This window comes from Heterocephalus glaber, unplaced genomic scaffold (genome assembly GCF_053883595.1).
Source record: "Heterocephalus glaber isolate CG9 unplaced genomic scaffold, H.glaber_assembly_v1.0 deba00000281, whole genome shotgun sequence".
Taxonomy (NCBI): Eukaryota; Metazoa; Chordata; class Mammalia; order Rodentia; family Bathyergidae; genus Heterocephalus; species Heterocephalus glaber.
Window position 1 is genome coordinate 10,508,690 of NW_028258139.1, and position 23,748 is coordinate 10,532,437.

A 23,748-nucleotide genomic window follows, 5' to 3' on the forward strand; every position below is an offset into this window, starting at 1 on the left:
GGCAATTTCCTCAGACCTAACTTCCAATCCACTGATTTTATTCTCTGTTACAATTAACCTGATGTTTAACACCTCCATTAAGTTATTTATTTCAAACTGTTTTTCAATTCTAGAAGTACAATTGGGCCCTTTTTAAAACTTTTTTTTTTATCTAGCACTATTCTTAGTATATTTTCTATTTTTTCCTCTATCTCTTTAATTGTTCTTAAACACATTTACTTCCCACATTATTTTTCTAATTGTCCATTACTTGATTCTTGGGATAGTAATTCTGCTTATTGTACCTGATGATACTTCTTCACAGTAGTTTATTTTGTTATGAAGTTTTACTATTATTATCAGCTCATATTCAATTGGGATTGCTTATTTAATGAAAGTGTGAAGGTTTCTGAGTATCAGAAATGTGCTTCGGCTGTGTTTCTTTGTTGAGGGTCCTACAGGTATTAGTTATCCTAGAGTCAGTTTTTTATTCTTGTTTTTTTATTGTAGCAAAAAACACATACCATAAAATTTATCATTGTTGTGGATTGAATGTTTGGATTTCCTCAAAAACTATGTTTAAAATCCTAATCATATGATCCCTCATGAATAGGGCTAGTGCCCTTCTAAGAGGAAACACAAGAATGTTCTGCTCTCTATGTCCTACCAGTGAGGATGTACTAAGAAGATAGCTTCCTGCCATCCAGGAAGTGAACCTTCATCAGATACAGGATCTTCTGCGACCTTGATCCAGTTCCCAGCCAGATGGGACTTTGAGTTCCCAACCTTCAGAACCCTGAGAAATAAATATTTGATGTTTAAACCACCCAGTCTATGATGATTTCTTATGGCACCCAACTTACAACAACCATTTTAACCATCTCAAAGTGTACAGTAAAGTACTGTTAACTACATGCACATTGTTGTAAAGAGATCTGTAGAACTTTGTAACCTCTCATGACTGCAACTATATACCCACTGAACAATTTCTCTTCCCTTGCTCACCAGGTCCCTGCCACCTCCATCCTACTTTATAAGAATTTCATATAAGTGGAATCATATTACTTTTTTTGTGATTGGCTTATTTCACTTAGCATAATGTTCTCCAGGTTCATCCATATTGGTACATATGACAAAATTTCCTTCTTTTTAAAGGCTGGATAATATTCCAGGGAATGTATATTAGTCATAACAAAACACCATAGACTGGGTGGCTTAAGAAACAGAAATTTATTCTCTCACAATCTGGAGATGGAAGACAAATATCAATATACCAGCATGGCTGGTTCTGGTGAGGGGTCTCCTCCTGACTTGTAAACAACCATCTTCACAGTGTGTCTTCACATGGTAAGGAGGGAAATGAAACCAAGCTCTTTGGTATCCCTTCTTACAAGGCACTAATCTCATCATGGGGGCCTCACCCTTCTGCCTCATCCACATCTAATCACCTCCCAAAGGCCCCATTACACTGGGGAAGAGGAGACATAATTCAGCCCACAAAATTATGTAATACCTAGATTTCATCATTAGTTTTTTATCCTAAAGTTTCTATGATATGCAAGCCCGGTCATGTGTCTTAATGACAAGAATGTGCTCTGAGAGCCAGGTCAACAGGTGATTTTTCGCACTGTGCAAAAATCAGGGTGTACTTACACAAGCTAAGTGACTACAGCCTTCTTCAGTCATGGAATCTGCAGGGATCCATAGCATATGGGGGCCATCATCAACTAAAATGTTAGGTAACATGTGGCCATACAGTTGCCATGCCTATGAGTGGTATAAGCCTAAAATTTCTTTTTCATAGGTGATTCAGCAAGCCTTAGACAGACAGTAAGCTTCCCTGCTGTCTACTCCAGGTAACAGTTTTTTTCATCTCCCTTTCTTAAATGGTAAGCTCTTGAAGGTTCTTCATTCCAACTCCCCCAACTCTCAGGGGCCTAACTTTTGCCCACTCTCAAACTCCAAACTTTATGCCCTATATCCAGATCCAAACTTTATACACCACTACACCATTAGCTACTTTCAACCTATTTTCTCCTTTGTTCAGTTAAAATACTCATCTCTACACACTGGACTGCTATAAGAATTAATTGATGCCACTCACATGAAACACCTCATTTAAGGCCTGGTGTACACTATCCACAATTAAGGGTGGCTGCTTTTATTTCCAAATCCTACATCAGCCAAGTCAAGCCAAAGTCATTTCCCTTCCTCTTTAAAAAAATAAAATAAAAATTTTAAACTACAACATATAAACATTAGGTATTTTAGCTATACATGAAAGTTATCCTTTCTCTTGAAAAAGAAAAAAAGTTTAGAAAAGAGATTTATAGCTAATCAATTGCAAAGCCTGAACCCCAATATCACTTACATATGTAAAATACCCCACTATAAAACACTTTTCTAGAAGGTTAGTTGATGCTTGACTTTAAACACAATGCCTGGAACTCTCACCAATCCACTACACACAAACTCGTATACCCAGCTATTCATAGTCTCTAAATTAAATTTCCCAACTGATCACAAAGATAAACATCTTAAATCAAATTCTATTCATCCCTCAAGTGGACAACATGTTGTAATGCACACTGGTCAATCTCGCTGCTAATCATTAAGCTATAGCTAATTAGTCATAACACATAGGCCCAGCTGAGCACTTACACAGCTTGTCCTGCCCCAGCCAGTGCTTCCATCCCTCCCCTAGGTTCCATGGGCACTTGGTCCCTGTCCCACATCTCAATTCCCTTTCACTGGGAAGTCCTGCAGAACAGAATCCTGTGTCCTTCAAACACAGCCACAGCACGCGCAAAGAGCAGGAGGTGTCCTGGGCCTTCCAAACAGGGTGGCCCACTTAAGAAGTTCCCTTATAGAGAGTAGGAGTCATTTTAACCATGTCACCTCATAGAACAAAATACAACCACAGTTGACTGAGGGGTAAATGGGAATCAACTTGAAAGAAAAGGCAGAGGCAAATAACTTTGTATGCACAAAATACAGAGTGCTAGAGGTGCAGCCTCTACTCCCCTTTCCCACCCCTTGAAAAGCTTTTTTTCAAATGTTGAAAATGTGTTTTGTTTAACAGAAGAAGGAAGGAAGGAGGAAGGAAGTGGTAAAAGGAAAGAAGAGGAGCAATGGGAGATGGGAGGAGAAAAAGAAATGTAGTTTATCCTCCAAAGCAGCAGACTCCCCATGAGTTGTGCCGCTGCTGTGACAGATATGCACTTGCCTCTTGGGATGCATTCAAAGCAAGAACATTAAGCATGTGTAATATCCAGAAGTGGAAACAGACCCTCTTGACATTGCTCTGCAAGTTTCTGCCCTAAATTAGACAGTGAATCAGAAGGTTACATCTGCGGGTGGGCTGGAGAGAGAAAATAAAGCGCCCTACAACATGTGAACATGTTGGGGAATGACTGAATTAAAGGCAAGCTTGCATGATGATCTTTTTTTCAAGTCAGGAAAGGCAGATCCAGGCTAGTCTTTTGCTGCAGTGCCGACAGTGACAATTCTAAACTGATAAAGAAAAACACTAAAATAGGCCCTGTGTATCAGGCTGCCCTGTGTCCCTGGGAAAGAGCCATGTGTCAACTGGATGTCAGGCCAAGCTCTTTCCTCCTGACCCACCTCCCTGACTTTTATCTCAAAGCATGCAGATAAACACATATGACAGTCTCTAGAGGTTATTTCTAAATATACCCACCCCTGTTTATACCAAAATGGATTCCCTGGCTGCTTGCACTCTGTGAGGACGCACATTCCCAACCAAGCTTTCCTCTGGCTGGGGGTGTCTAAGCAGTATCCACAGGCTTGTTCTGTCAGCATATGGGCTGCTATTTAAGCAACCTAGAAAAATCTCAACAGCCCAACCACAAACTATCCAAATTAGAAGAGAAACAATATAAGCTGGCAGGGCTTTCTATGAGCAAGAGCTCAGAAATCAGGACACCTAGATTCAAATTCCAGCTCCGTCATTTATTAGCTGTGTGGCTTTAGGCAAATTACTGGGGTTCGTGAAACTTCAGGGTTTTTTCTGTAAAATGGGAATAATAGTAGTTCCCCCTCATAAATTAGAGGTGGGGACTAGTGAAATGTTGATGTGACGCACTTAGCCAGAGCTGACTGGGAGCAGCAATCAGGGCTTGTGTTGTGCGCACTCAGGGAGGGCGGGTACACGCTCCAGGAGGAAGGGCTCTGCACATAGAGCTTATTTTCTTCACAAAGACCTCCTTACCATTCCCTACCATCATCAAAGTCGTAGGTTATAGAAACAAATCCAAATGGAGGCCTGGACTAAAGAGAGCATAGTGAGAAGATGCTGGCTGTCATGGCTCTAAACTGTTTATAACCAAAAGAATGCATTAAGACACAGCCCAAGAGCTGATTTATGTGAAGTAAATGCACCCACATCTCTCAGCCATCTCTACTGAGCTCTCTCCATGCCTGGGTCATTTAAATGCAGGGCTTGCTCTGGGTCCCCACTCGAGTGTTGGCAGGTTGAACGCCACTTCTAAAGCTCACACGTTCTAGAAAACCAAATATGGCCAGACTCAGATCACTCTAGGTAGACTGCAGGGAGACCCCCCACGGGTGCCAGAGATGGTGAGGGGTGACTCAGATAGCATTAGCTGACAACTTTAGGGCAGGAATGGCTATGGGCTATTTTCACTTCCCAGCAAAATTTTCCATCCTATAAACCCCAAAGTATTTTATCAAAGCAGTGGGGTCTAATTCATCAGTTTGCTGAACCTTGGAAGGAGGGAACAGACAGCTATTTTGAGTCATTGCACCAACATACACTCTCCAGCCCCTGAGAGAATGCATAAATAATAATCCACTGGATGGAAATTTCCACCCCCTTGAGGAGACCCCAGGGGAGTCACAGAGACTTCATGGCACCCAGGAAGGAGGGCAAGTCCACCCTCACCTGTACAGAGCCTGCTATGTGCCACTGGCGGGTCAGATCATCTCTGTGCACCAGCTTCCCCATTCACACTGGAAACAAATCTGTCATGGAGAATGAGTTAGAATACAATGAGGCAAATACGTGTCATGGTTTGCAAGACACTGAGAAAGAACGTGCAATAAAACTACAAGTATCTAGAGATTTCTGAAAGAAACACCAGAAATTAGAAGCTTTCAGGTTTAATTCACCTTTAAAAATGTCTTCACTTATCAACTTATCTAAATAGTGAAAGTAAGTTTATTAAATGAATAGGGTTTTTTTCTCTGCATTACACCAAACATATTTCAACTAATTTTTACTTTGCATTACATTAGCTATTTGCCTAATGGAAGTGACTGGATAAGCTTATGGTATAAAATACAACTTGAGCATCTCTCTGACTCTAGGAAGAATGGTCACAACAGTAGATAAGCTGCTTACTTTGCCTTGCCTCCTTCCTCATTCTGTGGCAGACATCAGTAATCAATCACTGAATGCTTTCCCTTGAATGTAGGTGACAGTTCTGAATCTTTTTCAACACTGTAGACCAAGCAGCCATAACCACTCCTGACTCTACATAGGACTAGAAACCTATTTGTCGTCTTATGTTCTTTGCCTGATTTAATGTGGAACTACAGGCTCAGTAAAATCATCCACAGACTGATTTTCAGTCTTACTAATTCTTCCTGAACTTATTTGCTGATGCCTCGAATTTCTGAAAAGGAGACAAAATCTTTCATTTCACAATTAGAGAAAAGGCTGAGCACGCAAATACTTCAAAGAGAAGATAAAATGACTTAAATTTATACAAAAATGTAAATGAATGATTCCAGCCTCCCTCTGAGAAGGGTCCAGGTGGCCCTGCCTCTCCCAGAGAAGCTCTTAGCTGCATCCCTAAAAGGGCCACTCTTCCTCCCACCTTGTGTGCTCCCTTGGAGTTGGCCTCCAGGGAGAGTCAGTTCATCCAAGACTTGCCCAGGGTCACAAGGATGAGCAAGAAAAGTCTTTCAAGGCCCTTTTGTCTGGGGGCATATTTTAATAGAGGGAGTAAGAGGTGAAAAGGAACGGCCTTAAATCTGAGGGGGAAGTGGAAAAGTTCCACAGCCCAGGAAGGGACGATATAAACCAAAGATGAACTTCAGTGGTACCAAGACTGCAATTCAACTTCACCGAAAGTATCTTCCATACTGCATTTGAATTGCTGGTACCAAAAGCTGATCTGCTGGCCTAGTTTATTTTTATAGATATGGTGCTTGGTGGGATCTGGGTTTTAAACTACAGCTTCCAACTCACCAAGGCTTTCAGAGTCTGGAGGAGTCACTCACTTCCCTCACAAGCGTGGCTGGAATTATGATGCCACTGAGAAAGTCTAATGCAATGTCAGCCAATGGCTCCCCTGCTTGCTCTAGGGTGACAGATGTCCATCTCTTTTACTCATCAGCGTATCTAGCACTGTCTGTCTGGTAGCTGGTAGGCACTTAATACATGGTTGTCAAAATTGGTTATGCTTATTTATGCCCTCTGCCAAGGGGCTATTACTGTGTCAAACTCACAGCAAGCATTCATTTAACAAGGATTGACTGACTGATTGACTGATGATTGATGACTGATAGTCTGTCCGGTCTTTAGTTCCCTAAGTAAAGACAGAAGAATGAGTCAGCTTGATATACCTGGAATATTTCTAACCTACCAAATTTACCTCACAGAGACCTAATACTAGAGTCTGGATCTGGTGCGTCCCTCAGTGGTCCATGTGTTAAAAGCTTGATATCCACCTTGGTGCTATTCGGCGGGGTGGGGGGGGTGGGGTGTGTGTGTGAAAATTTCAATAAGTGAAGCCTGATGGGAGGTCTTAGGTCACTGGGAACATGTCCCTGTAGGGGATTCTGGGACCAGAGCCCTTCACCTCTCTACCTTTCTCTGTCTCTGTCTCTGTCTCTACCTCATTATTTGCTTTCTGGCCATGAGGTGAGGGGCTCTGCTCCATCACTCTCTAGGTTGTAAGATGCCTGCCTCACCACAGGCCCAAAAGCAGTAGGGCCCATTAGTCAAGGAGTAAGACTTCCAAAACTGTGAACCAAAATGAACCTTTTCCCTTTATAAATACCTGATTATCTCAAATAGTTGTCATAGTAACAGAAAGCTAACACACCGATGTACCAAAATATTTTAATATAGACCTAATGTATGTATCTGACATTAAATGATATTACAAGGAGTAACAATGGACTAACATCCTGAAAAATGAAAATATTCCATAAATGAGTAAGTCCTGACAAACAGACTAGAGCTCATTAGGTGCTGTGAATGGAAGGCAATGGTTAAGGAAGTAAACTATTTAATGTCATCATGTCACACTGGTTTCTGGCAGTTTACTCTTACAAATATGGTTTCACTAAATTCCCAGTTCAAGCAAAAATAATTCACCAAACCAAATGGAGGTACCTGTACCATAATCCATCCCTCATTAATGCACCAATGCTGCCAAGGCATGTCCACATTTGTTATCTCACTTCTCTTTGCACTGTCTTTGTGATGGAAGCAGAAGTATTACTAATGGTAAAACACAGATGTAAATTTCCCTTTCTGACAATATAGCGGGCCATGCCTAGACCTGAGAGGAATGGACAACTTGTTCTTTTTGTGATGAAAAGAAATGCTGAACAACATTGGCTAAGCACAAGAGGCAGGGAATCCTTAATTCTAGGAAGGAAAAGAGAACGTGAGGCTTGAACAATGAGCTGAGGGAATGAAGCTGTGACAGGCTAGGGGACGTGGGGCTGGTTGCAGGCCCAAGTGCCAGGGCCAGGGCAAAACAGCTACACAGGACGGGAGACCCAGCTATGGGCCCAGGAGGCAAAGGTAGAACTGAGATCCTGACACAAACCCAACACTCCTGGAACAACTGCTCCCTCAGCAAAAGGGATCTAAAACCTCTCCACCACATGCCGAAGCAAGAGGTAAGGGTCCCTCTAAACATATATGCCTCTGTTCCCAGACATGGCTACATCTTATGACAATAAGCTGTCTAGGGTTTCAAGCTCAGTCACACTGTTCTCTTCTTCCTACTTCTCATTGCCACACACATGCTGTTAAATTCTCACACGCATGAACACACATGTACCACAAACACACGTGTACCACATACACACAAATCAAAAAACTATGACTATTTGGCCCAAGAGTTAGAGGAACTTCTCCCTAAGAGTGTTGGGTTTAGATTTTCTGTTTATTTACTTCTGGGCCTGAAAGACACATGTTAGATGGCTTTTATTGTGACTTTTCTCCTCTTCCTTTCAAATTGGCCGTGATCTTAGCATAACCATTTAGGAGGTGCTGGGTGCCAGTCCATGGGCCAAGGGAGCATGAACATACCTGTGACACCCATGGATCTCTAAGGGAGCTGAGCCCACTCCTGAGACACTTCCTGTATGTGACACCTGCAGGTATCTAGGGGAGCGGTGCCCATTTCTCAGGGCACCAGCCCGTCCACTGCTTCACCCAACTCGAGCAAATTTCCTTTGCATCACTTTCTTCTCCAGGATTTTATTTTCTTTTTCATTTTATGAAACCCAAGCCAAACTCAAAGAAATGCTGAGGACCAGTTCTCTGGAGCATGATAGCAGCTGGAATGGAGGAAACCTGTCCATCTGGACCCTAAGTTCATTCTACAATTGATACCCTCTGAGGAAAACATTTCATTCTGCCCAACTTGCTCTGGCGTGGAAAAAAAGGAAAATTCCCAACATTTTTTGCTGTCCAGATCCAGAAAAAGATCGAGTTGGGGTCAGCGCTACCCTTGAGGTTCATCAGAATAAGGCCAAACTCTGCAAGTAAAATTTCAGATGAGGCTAAACAGGGTAGTGAAATAGTGGCCACCAGGCCAGCCATGCCAACTCAGGGCTGTCATAACACACGCTTCTGAGCAAGGAAGACAGATGACTGGGGCTCCTTCCCTAGCTAAGCCAGCAAAGAAAAGACAAGGAGGCCACAGGGCTGTCTGTGCATTTCACTGTTATTGGCTAACAACACTGTACTCCAAACCATCGCCAAACTGGATTCTGTGATTGGAAGTCAATAACTGTGCCTCTCTTTGGAACAATGCCAACATATAAGAATGAAACTGATCCCCACTTGCTCCAAGAGACCCTGGCCAGTGCAGAGAACTGGATGGAAGTGCAGGTGCCAGCCTCCATAACTCAGAGACAACAACTTTTGCAGTCACTCCCCCCACCCCCACCCTGCCATCTCTAGGAAAGGCCTCCAGTATCCTACTGCTACAGATCCCTCAGAACCAGAGTCGTGTGCATGTGTGACAGGAACTAGGGGTCCCCCCTGGCTGTTGACTCCCTTCAGCACCAAGCATAAACCTAGAGCCATCAGCACAGCATATTTCTCTGTGGCTTTCAAAGAGTGATATTGTCTTTGGCACCCAAAACTCATACCCTTTCATGAAATATTCAGGATATCATTTTTTTTCTTGATTACTGGGAAATGTAGACATTGCAAAGCTCAGAGGGAAATCCAACCTGAGATTTTTCAGTGGTTTGTAACATTTTGGCTCCAGGATTATAAGGGGGTAAAGGAAAAAGAGAAAATAATTTTTTTGTTCTCAGGAACTTGATATTCCGATATAATTATAAGGATATAAAATAATAGGACTCAACACGCCACTCTTGTTTTGGGCCTGTGGTAGAAGCACATGACAGAGTATATCTGCTCCCTTCATGGCCAAGGAGCAAAACAGAAGAGGCTCGGATCCTACTATCCCCTTGGAAAGCACACCCCCATTGACCTAGACCTCCCACTAAGCTCCACTTACTGAAGGTACCACTGCCTCCCAACAGCTATCCTAGGGAGCAAGCCTTTAACACGTGGGCCTTTGAGGAGACACTTAAGACCCAAGCTACAGCACTACCCTCCTCAAACTTCCACCCCACCTCCACAAGCTTGACATCTTCTTCTGTTCCCATGTTTCCTAATGGAAGTCCCCCCGCACCTTTGCAACCTACTCAAAGCTCAAGGGGCCAACAAGCTATTCTGATGAACAACCCATGTGAACAGAGGCAGGCTGGACTCCTGACTCTTACCAATATGATGTATCCCTGAACCTCTACTCCTACTGGCCACTACAACTGACCCACCCAACTTTGATTCTCCCACACCAATCCAAGCTTTGCATGTTTCTTTGGATAGGCAGAGTTCTTTGCCCCCTTGATCTGCCTAGTGCCTATCCACTTGGCCAAACTCAGATCTCAGAAGCCTTCCTCTAGAAATGCTGATCACTGCTGGCCTCTAACTCATGCTTTCTGACCTCAGTCAGGCTTTCTCTGGAATTTGGGAAACTCGGGGTTTTCTCTGGGATGTCCCACAGGGGTCCTCTGACTGTCCCTCTTCTAGTTACCTCAAGTTCAGACACCACTCTACTGTCTTATTTCCCTCAACATCCAGCACCTCCTCCCTGAGATCCTGAGAATCCATCTTTCAGCAACGACCCCCACAATACTACACTATATTTTCTCATCCTCTGCTCAGCTCATCTCTGTTTCTGAAGACCGAACCCCACCTCCTTTGCTAGGTTAAAACTTCTCCTCATGTCCCCAACCTACCACTGCCTTCCTCTAGATCTGCCTCATGGCTTCTTTGTCTTGCTTTTCCAACCTCTTCCATGTCAAACATATCTCCAATCTCCTTTCATTCAAGGCCAAATTCTTGAAAGACTGGTATCCATATGCCAACCCCACCACCACCTCAACAGCATACAGATTGACTGGATAACATCACTCTGAACCCAAAGTCCACGATGATACCCAGATCATCAAATCCAGTGGAGTTTTCTTTCTTAGCTTTTCTTCTCCCTTCCCACCACTCCCACCCAACACTGACAGAGACGAGCTCCTTGAAATACTTTCCTCCCTTGATCTCTATGAACCCATCAGAGAAAGACTTTCCTCTTACCACCAAGACCCCAAGACTCCATCTCCACTATTTTACTCTCTTCCTATCTTGTAAATGTAAGAACTCTGTCTTCAGTCCTTCCCCCACCCCTCTGTTTTCTCTCCATAATGATTTCATTATTTCCACTGCTTCAAATATCACCTTCTTTAAAATACCTCTACCTGCATATATGCAGGGATCTTCTCCTTGCCTTCCAAATGCATCCTATATTCTCTCCATCCAGATAATACCACAGGGTTGCCTTTCCTTCTAGCTTTGTGCTGGGGAAACATTTCCCTTCCCTCTCTTTCTTGGACAATGGCAAGACTCTCAGAACTGTCTTCCACTTGCAGTCTCAGCTCCCCTGCTTCACACTCTGACCACACAAGGCAACTTGCTCAAACACTAAATGGCCCTCTGTCATCTACCTCATGGAAGCAAATCCTCTCCCACTTCTTCCACATACATATATCACACTCTAGCCAAACTCAACTCACTATTCCTTTAAAACTTGTGCAAATGCCTTTAGCACATTTTTGGCTATCCTGTTTTGCTGGGAATATTCATCCCACCTCTATCCACCTTCAGGGCTCAGCAGCCACCACCTTCATATATGCTTTCTCCATTTATTCCTCCTAATACATCACTCTCCTTTTTAAAATCTTTATCTGTTTGTAATATAAAGCATATTCTGCCTCTGATTATAGGTGTGGGTGTCTGTGTATGGAAGTCTATATCTTGACTCTACTAGTCTATACACTCCTTAAAGGAAGGGATAATTCAGGTTCTACAACCTTGAAGGTCTTGAATCCAGATATCCTAACTGCCTTTCTGCCTAATAGATAGCAGATGCTCAATATCTTTTTGTTAATGACCAATCATTCCAGTTCAGATGGAGGGGTTATTTAGGATTGTTTTCATCACAGTTGGCATGAGATACCTCATTTTCAGAGACATTTCACAGCCAATTTATCCTGAAAGGCATTCTTATCTCCTAGTCTTTCAGAGGGCTGAGCAGAGGTCAAAATTTTTGCCTTTTAAATAATTGAAAAAAACAGAAGTACAAGATCCTATCCACTGTAGACCAAATGTGAGATCTGAGTCACTGTAATCCACTTGGGTGTGGAGCTTGGATCCCCAGCAGCCAGACGTGGCAAGAAGCTACGACCTGGCAGAAACCCTGTGCAACATTCCAGCTGTGGACAGTGGGCAATATGCACCTGTCAGCAGGACCAGGAGTGGGAGGTGAAGGGAGCTGAATTCAGCGAAGGCAGTTACTAGTAGTTGCATTAAACTAAGTGCACGCCCCTTCAGAGTGTGCAGTCTAATGAACTTCACGCACCTCTGTGAGCCTGAAAATCTTTTCATCCATACCAGTCTTCAATGGGTGGGTTCAGCTGAGGGAGTGATGTATATTTACTTCTTCCTAGGTTAGCAGAGTTCAGCGTGCTAGGATAGAAATGTAGCCAATGGTATTATTAATTTTAAGAAAAATAGTTATCAAAAATAGCCATCCTAAGTTTGGAAAGTGAGTTCCAGAATCATTTAATTGGGCCATCAATCCACAGTGAAGGATTAGTATGTGTCGCTATTTCCCCTTGCTCTTTTACCCTGACCCTCTTGTTTTTCTCCTCCCTTTTTTCCTTATTCTCTCCCCCTACTATTTACTTTCCCTCTCACATTTCTGCCTCCCTTGCCTAGTCCTCAGTTGTGTGAGAATCAAGTGAGAGTCCTGGGAGGCTGTTTTCCAGGCTGGAGGCAGAAACCCTCCATCTCTGTGGCCTCATTGTGCCGTTCAACTAGTTCAGGCATACACAGTCCACTGAGGGCCCAACCCCACCTCGTTCTGGGAAGTCATCATCTCTCATAGTCTAAATGATTATCAGGCTGAATATCTCTGTCCACAGGTATGGGTGCTTCTGGACTAAACAGACAGGAAGAGAGAGACAAAGAAAGACTAAATAGCTTTGTCTGGACAAACACCCATTTCCTGTTGAGTTACAAAGCCTGGTCAGCATAAAGGTGAAATCTGAACTGAATGTTGAGACCTTCATTATTTTTGGAACAGGGGCAGGATCAGTCACTCCTCATCCAAAGGCAGCTGCTAAACTGTTAAACACCCCATTAAAGTCAAATCGCTGATACAGGCACTGGGAGCCCAGAGAAAATACTAGACCCTGCATACTGACACATGGGATATCCTACAGCCATATTCTCATCCACATGGGACTCACACTTGGGCAGCCACATAAGGAAGTAGATTCTTATACTTAAAAGTCCTGACTCAGACTTAGCAATTCCATTCCTAGGTATATACCTAAAAGAACTGAAAACAGAGTCTAAAACATGCCACTATCCACTGTAGCTTTATCACAATACCCAAAGGTCTATCCAACAGATGAATAGATAAACAAAATGCAGCATATGCTTACAAAGGAATAGTATTCAGCAATAAAAGGAATGAAGCTCTGACACGTGCTATGATATGGATGAGCCTTGAAAACACTGTGCTAAGTTAAATAAGCCAGACACAAAAGAGCACTTATGTGAAGGATCTAAAATAGGCGAATTCATACAAACAGAAAGTAGGTGATGTGTTACCACCAACTAGGGAAAAGAAAGTTGGGATCGTATCCTTTAATGGTTACAGAGGTTTTATTTGGAGTGATGAAACAGTTTTAGAAATAATGGTGATGATTGCACAACATTGTGGATATACTTACTGCCACTGTATTATAGAATTAAAACTGGTTAAAACGGCAATTCTATGACTTTGTGAGGAACAAAATTTTATAGTTCATGGTTTATACAGGATTAAATTCAATACTGGGAGTCTGTCATGTATTTTTAAAGATCATGATTCATATCTTTAACCATCAGTAGGTCTGACTTACAGACTTAGCTTTACTGAATATTTAGAAAAACCTTAAAACCATTTTTTGTAATTGGAAGTGTTTGATTCCACCTTCAAAGGACATCTGGGGCCCTAATCTCACATGCTTCCTTTCAGGCTCATCATTTGTCATGTAGGTTGTCACAATATGTGTAGGTCTGAAATCGATGAGCTGTGTGGCCAACAGACTACATGGTAAACTCCAATTGTACACTTATTATTGTTATCAATAATTCATAAAAATCCACAGAAACACAAGTACATTCTTGGTTGCTAAGGGCTGCAGGGAAGCAGAATGAAGAGCGGCTGCCGGTGAGTGCAGGGTTTCTTTCTGGGGTGATGAAAATGTATGGGAACTAGATAGCAGTGATGGTTCCACAACTCTGTAAACATCCAAAAAACCACTGAATGGCACACTTTAAAGGAATAAATGTTATGGCATATGAATTATACCTCAACAAAGCTACTATTTTAAAACAAACAAATAATGCACAAAGTCTAGGCAGCTCAGCTTGAAAAGATGATCCCTGGAACTCATCAGAATCTTGGAGGACAGAGTGTGCCTATGCTCCAGGAGGGAGTCAGTCACTAAGACATTCCGAGAATGGGTACTGAGAGCAAGGCCAAGCCATGACAAAGCTTTCTTATCTAAATCCTCTGTGGAGGTCCACAGAGGGCTCTGAAGAAGCCAAGGAGGCCTGTTAGAAGCCATGTAAATAAGCCAATAGCTAATACCTGTGATCAGCAGAGAACTCTGCAGAGAAACCACACAGCAGCTGTCAAGTAAGAATAAGCATTCAGCTATTTATCCATAACACCTGCTCAGCAGAACCAGGAGTTTCCACGAAGCAAACCTAAGCAAAGTTCCATGAAGTTAAAATGAGTTAGCTTTCCCCAATAAACAGGTGGTGGGTTCCTCTTCCAACCCTTCCTCACATGGAGTGCTACCATTGGGATCTGAACTATCTCCCAAAGATCCCTATGTTGAAGGCTTGGCCTCTAACCTGTAGTGCTACTGGGAAGTAGTGAAACCTTCAGAAGGTGGGGCCCAACGGGAGCATGCCTTTGAAGGAGATAATGAGACTCTGGCCCCTTCCTGTCTCTATGATGTGCTGCCTTGCCACAGGCCCAAAAGCAGTGGAGGCAACTGACCATGGGCTGAGGCCTACAAAACCATGAGCCAGATAAATCTTTCCTCCTTATAAGTGTACTGTCTCAGGAATATTGTTACAGTAACAGAAAGCTAACACATGGAAAAATAGAAAAAAGTCCAACAGACCTGCATTTAATTCAAAGCTCCAATATAGTCTGTGTGACCTTTGCATATTACTTACTATCTTTGATCCTCAGTTTCCTCATCTGAAAAATACTGTTAAGATCCACTTTATAAGATTGGTATAAAAATGAAATTATACTAAACACATGGAACATGAAGAATATTGCTTAAGATATGGTAGGTATTCAATAAATACTACTCCTGGCCCATTCTAAAAATATAAAAAGGTAGATGTTATACTTCAATATTGTTTTCTTTTCTCTTAAATTAAAATTAAAACACAGATGGCTCTACAGTTCACAGGACCATAATCAGAGAAGAGAGCACGGTGCAAACCGAAATGCAAAAGTTTCCTGCATACTTTGTCACAATGTGATTATTTTTGCTTTGGGAAATTAAAGACTAATCCTGCCACTTACAACACAACAGTAAAGTCCTTTTATATTTTGATGTGTCTTGGGTTATATGGAACTGTTCCCTCTCTTTATCTACAAACATCCAGCATTTTTAGTTTATTTTCCAGTTCTAAAGCAAGGCTCTCTCTCCCAGGTAGTCTGCCATTCTATATCCTTGAAGTTTATGTTGAGGTTTGGAGAATCCATGTCAGAAAGGGAGGCAATGTTCTTTTCTCCAGGATGTATCATTTCTGCTCTTAATACCCTATTTGTAGGTATCTGATCCAACAAAGGACTGCTGGCCACTTTAGTTCTGGACTTGAAGCTGAAGGCAGGGAGCCATGTGTTGGGGCCATGAGAAATGGCAGCATGGCAAGTGGACAGCCACAGGACATAAGGAAACCTGCATTCCCCAATCCCAATTCTTGGGTTGAAAACAGCAGTCCTGCATCCTCCTGGCAATAGAGCAGCTGACAGCTGTTGAAAAAAGCATTAGTCTCTCTCTGTGTCAAAATACTAGGCCCATCTTCACTGATTTCTCACCCTTCCTTGATTATTCTGGTTTCAGGCAGTCCACTTCAGACTCATTTCTTTGTTTTTACATTTTTGTCTTTGAAATTACGAATAATCCCAGCCCTCCAACAACACCTACAAAGTTGCTTGAAATGCTTTGGAAGCTGTTTTATGGTGCTGTCTTTTCAACCTCTGATATTTTGCTTTCTGATGGAAAGAATAAGAATCAATGGCATTTGCACAGTGATTTCCACTCATGTGAACAGCAGGTCTACCTTTGATTGGCTAAGGATCCTTATCTTCATTTAATGGGTGAAAAACATGAGAGTTGATTGCTTCAAAATGCAAAGAGAGGGCCAGGGATTTAGCTCAGTGGTTTCACCGCCTGCTGCGCAACCACAATGACCCGAGTTCGATCCCCAGTACAAAAAAAAAAATGCAAAGAGATCAAGTTAAAGAATGTGACCCAAGCCATTTCTCTAGCTACAGTTTTATTTACTTATATTTAGTTATTTTGCTACTTTTGCTAACTAATGTATCTGAAAGATTTTAGCCCAATGTGGATTATTTTTGGAAGGGAAAAAAAACAATATAAGTGACTGAACATGACATAATGGTTATAAAGTAAGTAGAGCTCATTTGAGTAATCAAGTCAACATTTCTGCCTACAGGCAATACAGGGAAGAACATTCGTTTTCTGCCTTGGTTTTAGCTTGGTTCTCTAAAGGACAGGAGACAAGATTGTATTTTCCTTTCAGCTAGGTTCAAGTGGGCAACACCAACTATAGCCGAATGTATAAAAGAAACCCCTGCTGGCAAACTGGCAGCTTGAATATTTCATGAAATTATCCCAACACTATGTTCTGAAATGGTGGCTTCCTTCAGGGAGCTCAAAGGCCACATCTCTAAGTAAGAGTCTGGCTCATGTCTCTGTCTTAAAGCTAAACCAAGTTAGTCTTAAAGGTCTTCCAGTTTCTCTCCAATGCCCATGAGCATTTCATGAATAATGGGACTGTCAGAGGCAGGTCCTGGGTGAATCTTCCCTGTGCTGAATCTAAACTACCACTCCTGCTGGAGATTTAGCTCAGTGGTTCCGCCGCCTGCCTCGCAAGCATAAGGTCCTAAGTTCGATCCCCGGTACCCACCCCCTCAAAAAAATTAGGTAATAAACTACCACTCCAGGAATGTCTCCTGGGGACAAGTGAGGGTCTAGGAGAGCAACCTTGACAAGGTAGCAGGAGGAAGCCTTTGTCCCTCAGAATCCATGACCACCTGTCCTCTGGCCAGCTACACTCTACACAACCCTGTGATTTCCAACCCGGAGCTAATCTGTGTGCCCAAGTCCTAGCAGCAAACCCAAGCCCACAAAGAACCCCAGCACCTGGCCAAGGGGAGTCATATATCTCAGCCTGGCTTCTCATCCCCACCATGCTCCCCTGAAGGTGCTGAAATGAGCCTAGCTTGGGATAGAAAGGAAATGAGCAAATAAAAATGGCTTCAAGTTTGTTCGTAGACCAAAAAGCTGAATTTGGTAGGAGCTGTACGTGGACACATGAGCGCTTTTATTTTGTAGTCTAAGAAACTATTTTTAAACCTTTCCAATGATAATTTCCCCCACCACAAGCCTCCCTACTCTGTTCCTAAGTCTAACATCTCAGAAATTAGTTTAAGGTACTACAAAGATAGGGGAGAGGGAAGACAAATAGGGAGATGGAAAGGTTTATTGAGCAAAATTTAACCAGAAACACTATGGAATGCTCTCTGAAGGGTTTAACCTACCTCAAGTGTGGTCAAGAAAAGGCAGGAGAATACAGACTGAGGACCATGTTTCTAATCACATCCCTGCCTGAGTGACCCTTTCAGAATCTCTATTTTCTCAACCAGAAATAAGAATGTGTCCCTAAGGTTCTTTTATCCATAAAATGTTCTGATCTCAGAAAGTAAATTCCTGAAGAAACATTACATTTATTCTCTGTTTGACAAGCCTAAGAAAACAAGTCTAGCACGCCTCTAAGAAACCTCTCCCAGCCCCAACACACACACACAGAGCACAGCACAATATCATTTCAAAGTGAATGTGTCAAGAAGAATACCATTTTGTGGAGTCTGGGGAAGTGGAGGCTGGAAGGGTTTGGGTTCTTGCCAGTTAAGCCACCTTTCCTCATCCTCTGTTCAAAGCAGATGAACTACTCCTATAGTTCCCTAGGTCTTTGAGGAAGGAAAGGTCTATTCTCAACCTTTGACTTTCTGAGCTCCAGGCCCAAGCTCCCCTCCTTAGAAACCCTTAAAACCCTACTTATGGGCCGGGGATTTAGCTCAGCAGTTTTGCCGCCTGCTGCGCAAGCACAAGGACCCGAGTTCGATTCCTGGTATCAAAAAAAAAAACCCTACTTAAACTAAGTCCAGTTCCACACGTGGCGGGTGCCCTGTGACCTTTGGCCTTGTTCCTCATGCTTTCCCCACAGACCTCCTAGGCTGGGCCTTTCGCAGCTCTCTGGATTCTGTGAGGTCACTAATTCTTTTTGAGATCATTCTGGGCTCTCAGGCTGCCAGCTGGCCTCCCACTCACCCAGAACATGACTAGAACTGACACAAGACTCTCGGAGGGGGGCCAAGGGGGGACAATGCAGAATTGACTCTGCTCCCCTTCTTGCCATTACAAGCAACTCCCAAACTCTGGCAGCATCCAGGGTCTATAGACGGGCTCCTAGCCTGCCCCTACGTGGTCAGCAAAGTCTGGCCTTGAGCAAGTCAGCACCCATCTGAAGACGAAAAAATAGAGAAGACCTCTTTTCGTAACACCAGAAGTCTAAGTTCCACCCGTGGCGTTGTTTTGCCTTGTCTGCATTGGGTTGAATTGAAGCCTGTATGCCTGGCTCTGAAACGACACTAAAAAAAATTCCATTTTCCCAGAGAGATCCTGTCACTGCTACTTGTTTTACAGAGTATCTAACCTTGTGGTACATGTAAACAGGTGTTTACTAAATTATTTTAATACTGACAGGCATGACTCGGAGTGCTGTTTCATTATCAGAATGTTTAGCACTTATGTTACTAAGTATTTAGCACTTGATATTTGCAATACAATTCCCCATGCTTTTGTTAAAAATCAATCTTTGACTATCCTCCACCACAGTGCCCAATATTAACCTAGGCAACAGTGAGGACCCAATCAAGAAAGAGAATAAATGAGCGTGATTATTTTGCTAATCAGTCTTGTCACTAAGTCCCCAGATGTCTCCCAAACAGGCTATGGAGTTTCTCTAATCCATCCTGGAAAAGAGAATCAACTCCTGCATTTGGATGCTGAGCAATGATCTCCAAGACCCTACAAGAAAGAAGTAGCACAAGGCCAGCTGACCTGTCACTCCAGTACCGCCAGCAGCTACAACATCAGGCAGGATGACTGTAAAAGGAAGAAAGCACAGCCAACCACTCATCCCTTCCTAACTGGGCAGCCAGGGCTCTTCAGCCCTCATAGAACTTGCCACAACTCAGAACACCAGGGGAAAACAGGATAGAAAAGAGAATGGAAGGGGTTGAAAAAAATCACTGACAACTAGAAAAAAAATCTCAGTGACTCCCTAAACTAGGTCTCTAGAGCTTTTTTGCCATTACCCAGCAGGAGACCCAGGCAGACTCAAAAACCGAAATCATCTGTGAGGTGCACTCAGTTATTTTTGTGGGTTCCCCCCGCCAGTAAAGTTAGGGAAATGTCACATTGCCTTTGAGCTGACGAACTTTGTAACCCCACAGGTTAGCATTTCTAGAGCCCAAATTTATGGCTGCATGAGGCTCACGAGGCATGGGAACCAGTAGGCTTTCTAGTTTTTGAACCACTGGTGGTAAATCAGGGAGAAAATCAGTATGTGGCCATGACAAGTTCAGCTAATCGCACAAAAGGCTCCCTCAAGGATTGATGGGCAGGATCCTGTCAGTGCTCAAGGTAAACAGAAGTCTGAGGTAAGATACGCAAGAGAGTAAGAGAAAACCAAAGTAAGTTTTTATGACCACAGGGTGGAAAGTCACAGAGGGACTGGGTACCACCCGAAGTCTGTGAGACCCTGGGGTGTGTGTAGTGCCATGGAGACACACTGGTCTCTCCGATCCTCTATTCCTAGGTAGGTGCGGGCATGGTGAAAGAGGCACTGCTCAGTCAGGAAACTCCCCAAGTTCCCCGTTCCATCTCTCCTCACCTAATTGGCCCTGGAACCCCAGTCCTGACTCCTAAGCCCTGTAGCGCCACCTACTGGAAGAGGCAGAAGCCACATCTGCTGTAAGTCTGACATCTGCCTTCATTCCTTCAGGAAGGTATTCGTTCAGTCATGCACCCATCCCCTGCAATGAGTGGGGCCTGTGCTAGGAAGTAGGGACCCAAAGATCAGCAAAGCCCCCAAATCTTCACTTAATACACTCCTCCGACCCCTAAGGTAGGTCTTATTCACAGAAAACTCATTTCGGGCAGTTTGAAGTGGAAGACAAAATTGAAGGTGCACTAAGTCATCATCAAGACTCTAAGAGATGTCTCTGGGGGCTAGTGGTTCACCACTGCATCTGCAAAGTATATCTGCAGTGGCTCCCTGTCCAGACCAACTCCACTCTTTATCTGAGGCAAAAATGTTCAAAGCATTCTAGGAGACTACACTATTAATATTCCCCTCTGCAGTACTTCAGGTTAGGGAGGTACATTAGGTTCTGTGTAATCTATTTTAAATGGCTATTTCTTATTGTACGTGTGCGTATGCGCGCGTGTGCACGTGTGCACATGTAAATACCATTAGCATGTATTCTACATACTGAATAAAATAATTCTTTTACTATGTTCCATTATGTCATAATCTGATACCAAAGCAATACAAGGAACTTGAACTCTGATGGCCCTTTCTCTCCAGTTTCCCCCATACAGCATCCCCAGAAAGAGAAGCTAATATCAAGCTTTCTTTAATCTGCACAAGCTGAGGGGCAAGCAACACTGTTCTTTGACCATCTGTAAAGAGAGTTAACTGTGATCATTATTGTTATTATTTTATGATGATGATGATTATTCTGCTGTATGGGCAAGTAGATAAAAGAAAAGCACAGTGTGTCTTCCACTCCCAGAACACACGTTCCTCCCCTTCGCCTTGTCTCCAGTAGATAAGGGACATTCTGATGTTTTATTTGTTAAATGGTTGACTATTAAGAAACTCATTTGCTAGCTGGAGCCTGCAATGGGAAATGATCCCAGAAAAGTGGGAGGCTGGCATGAAATCAGAGGAGATAGGGCTCCTGAAACCCTAGGTCAGAAGTCAGTCCTTCGTGAACTTCCAGGTTGCTCCAAGGTGCCGACCTCTGACCTCTATGGCCTACCCCTCAATCCACACACACCACCGAAAAGCTGGGGAGGAGGATTGTTGTGAATTCACTTCTTTCAAGGGTATCTTGAAGAGAAGGAAGCACAGCCTCAGCCACTTGGCCACTTTGTTGGTTCTCTACTCTGGCTCATCACCAACCCTGATCAGAGGTAATCATCTGGCTCTTCTCTCTATCTCCTGAAACTCTAAGCCCCAATTAGGTTTTGTCATCCCATGAGTTATTAAGCCAACCACCTCTGCCTTGTAAATATTCACGTTCTCCCAGGTCTGTCCTCCCCACCTCCACCACCTTCCCCCATGCCCCCCAAAAAGAAACCTGGGCAATACCAACCAATCAAGGAAGAGGAAGAGAAAGCAGAGGGCTGATGAGGATCCTGATGCTCTCTCACCTGAGAACCACATCTAGGAATGGAGGCAAAATTGCTCCTGTGAATTATATAACCACCGCAGCTTCCAGGGAGAGAAGAGAAATTCAGGTTGCTACAGTGTTTGCTGGCACGCTGCTGGAAAGGTAGAGCTCTCGGCCACCCTCACATTCTCCCTTCCACTCCACCTTTCTCAGCAACCTCCGGGCTTGGCGCTCCCACTTTTAGAGCCTGCTTCCTGCATGGGTGGGTTGGGGAAAGTGATGCTGAGGAGCAAAGGGCCAAAAGAAAAGAATGAGAGTGAGGAAACAGGCTAAGGAGGTGTTCGTCCTGCAGTAGGAGACTTTGTGAACTAGTTAAGGTGATTACTATAGGAATAACAACCATCATTACCGTGGTATACTGCTGCTGGCAGTAACAGCTGGGACAATACTACTGAGCTCTCCTCTCCAAGGCTGCTCACACTGAGGAGGTGGCAGAATCTGGAGTGGAGTAATCTATTCCCACTCTTCAAAAATATCACCCTTTCTTTTCTGTCTCATTCCCTCACTCCTAATCCATCCAGGGCTCAATTGGCCAGCAAAGGGATAAGGGATAGAAGAGGAATGGGGGTACAGAGTAGAGAAGACCAGGGATAAGAGCTGCTCTTGTGGCCCCAAAGCCTTGGCCAACCCTAGGACCTATGCCCCTTTACAAGAGTCTTTCTTCCCAAGAAGGCCGAAATCCCCTTCTTGCCATCCAAACTGGGAAAGCAGAGAGACCGCTGGCCCCCAAATTGGCTTCAGGACTGAGGGAGACCGAGTAGACAAGCTGGCAGCAGCCTCCAGCTCAAAAGGGCAATGAATGGCCTTGTTCCCAAATGGTGGAGGCAGGGGGAAAAGGAAGAAAGAGGCTGGACAAAAGGGACCTGGCTACTACTCCTTCCACTTGGCTGGTCTTCGGAAGATCACTTGGAGGTGCCAGAGAAGGAACAGAGACCAACAGCGACAGGCATGGGGGGTGGGGGTGGGGGGTGGATAGAGGCTGGAGAGCAGGAGAGAAAAGGGACAGACTACACCCAAAAGGACAGAGCTGAGGAGAGAAGAAAGAGGCAGCTGGAGGGCAGAGGGCTCCACGGGACTACCCTGTCTATACCCCATCATACCCTGAAGCAATGTGAAAAATAATAGCTTGTCAACCTGGGGGAGGGCGCGATGAGGGAGAAAGTTTCCAGAAAGTGGGGAGTTACCTAAATGCCTTTCGCCATCACAGAGGAAGCTGTGACCCTTGATGCCCAGGATGGAGATGCACAGAAAGCACTGGGCAAAATAGTATGGAACCCACTGAACTAGTCACACCCTTTCATTATTTCCTTAAAACAAGAAAAAGCAAAGCCCACACACCGCCCGGATTCTAACTGCTCACAGCCTCAGGTGCTAGCCCACGTCGGGGTGCGAATCGGAACACAGGAGGCGTGGGCACATTCGGGGTCAACTGCAGTGGAGAGAAGGGTGGGTGTAGGTGTGCAGAAGAGGAGAGAAGGAGGGGGAGATGGAGGGAGAAGAGAGAGGGAGAGGAGGAGGTGCCAGGAGACACATCTGCATCCCCCGCCCCCACTCGCCACCTGGAGCGCTGTGCCCAGGGAAGGGCCGCCTGCAAGAGTGAACGTCGGCTGTCCGAAGGGTCCGGGGACCTGATGCGCGGTGCGCGCGCTCTCCGCGCGCCCGGAGCAGCGCGAGGGACCCCTACCCGCGGGGTCGCGGGGCTCCACGGCGCCGGTGTCCCCTCCCCCCAGCGCGGCTGGCCGGGCAGTGGAGCTCTCCAGGCAAACGCGAGAAAGCGAGGCAGCAGCAGACACTTGGGGAACTTTTCCCCCCTCGCCTGGAATTCCATAGGAAACGAGAAGCCGAGGCCGGAGAGGGGGAGGGGCGGGAATTTTCCGCTCCGTCTCGAGGTTCGGGGCCGGGTCCCGCGCGCTCGGGCGCGGCGGAGGCGACCCTCGCGGAGGCAGCTCCGGGCCACTCCGCAGGGACCGGCCCCGGGGCCGCGGGAGGCGCGAGGGGAGAGCTGCCCGGGGTGGAGAAGGCGGGGAGTCGGGGCAGGCGGCAGGGTCCA

At 44.5% G+C, this 23,748-nt stretch overlaps 1 protein-coding gene across 46 annotated transcripts in view; it reads right to left on the reverse strand.

The window, feature by feature from the left end:
• Cacna1c (calcium voltage-gated channel subunit alpha1 C) overlaps positions 1 to 23,748 on the reverse strand; it is a 733,897-nt gene that overhangs the window by 611,601 nt on the left and 98,548 nt on the right. The window contains exon 1 of one of the 46 annotated variants that reach the window (XM_087182576.1): positions 12,201 to 23,640. The exons of 44 other annotated variants lie outside the window; for them this stretch is intronic. The gene's annotated coding sequence lies outside the window, so the exon portion shown is untranslated. Of the gene's footprint in view, positions 1 to 4,903; positions 10,774 to 12,200; positions 23,641 to 23,748 lie in introns of those variants that run through there. One more of the 46 variants, XM_087182578.1, reaches the window with a different exon arrangement.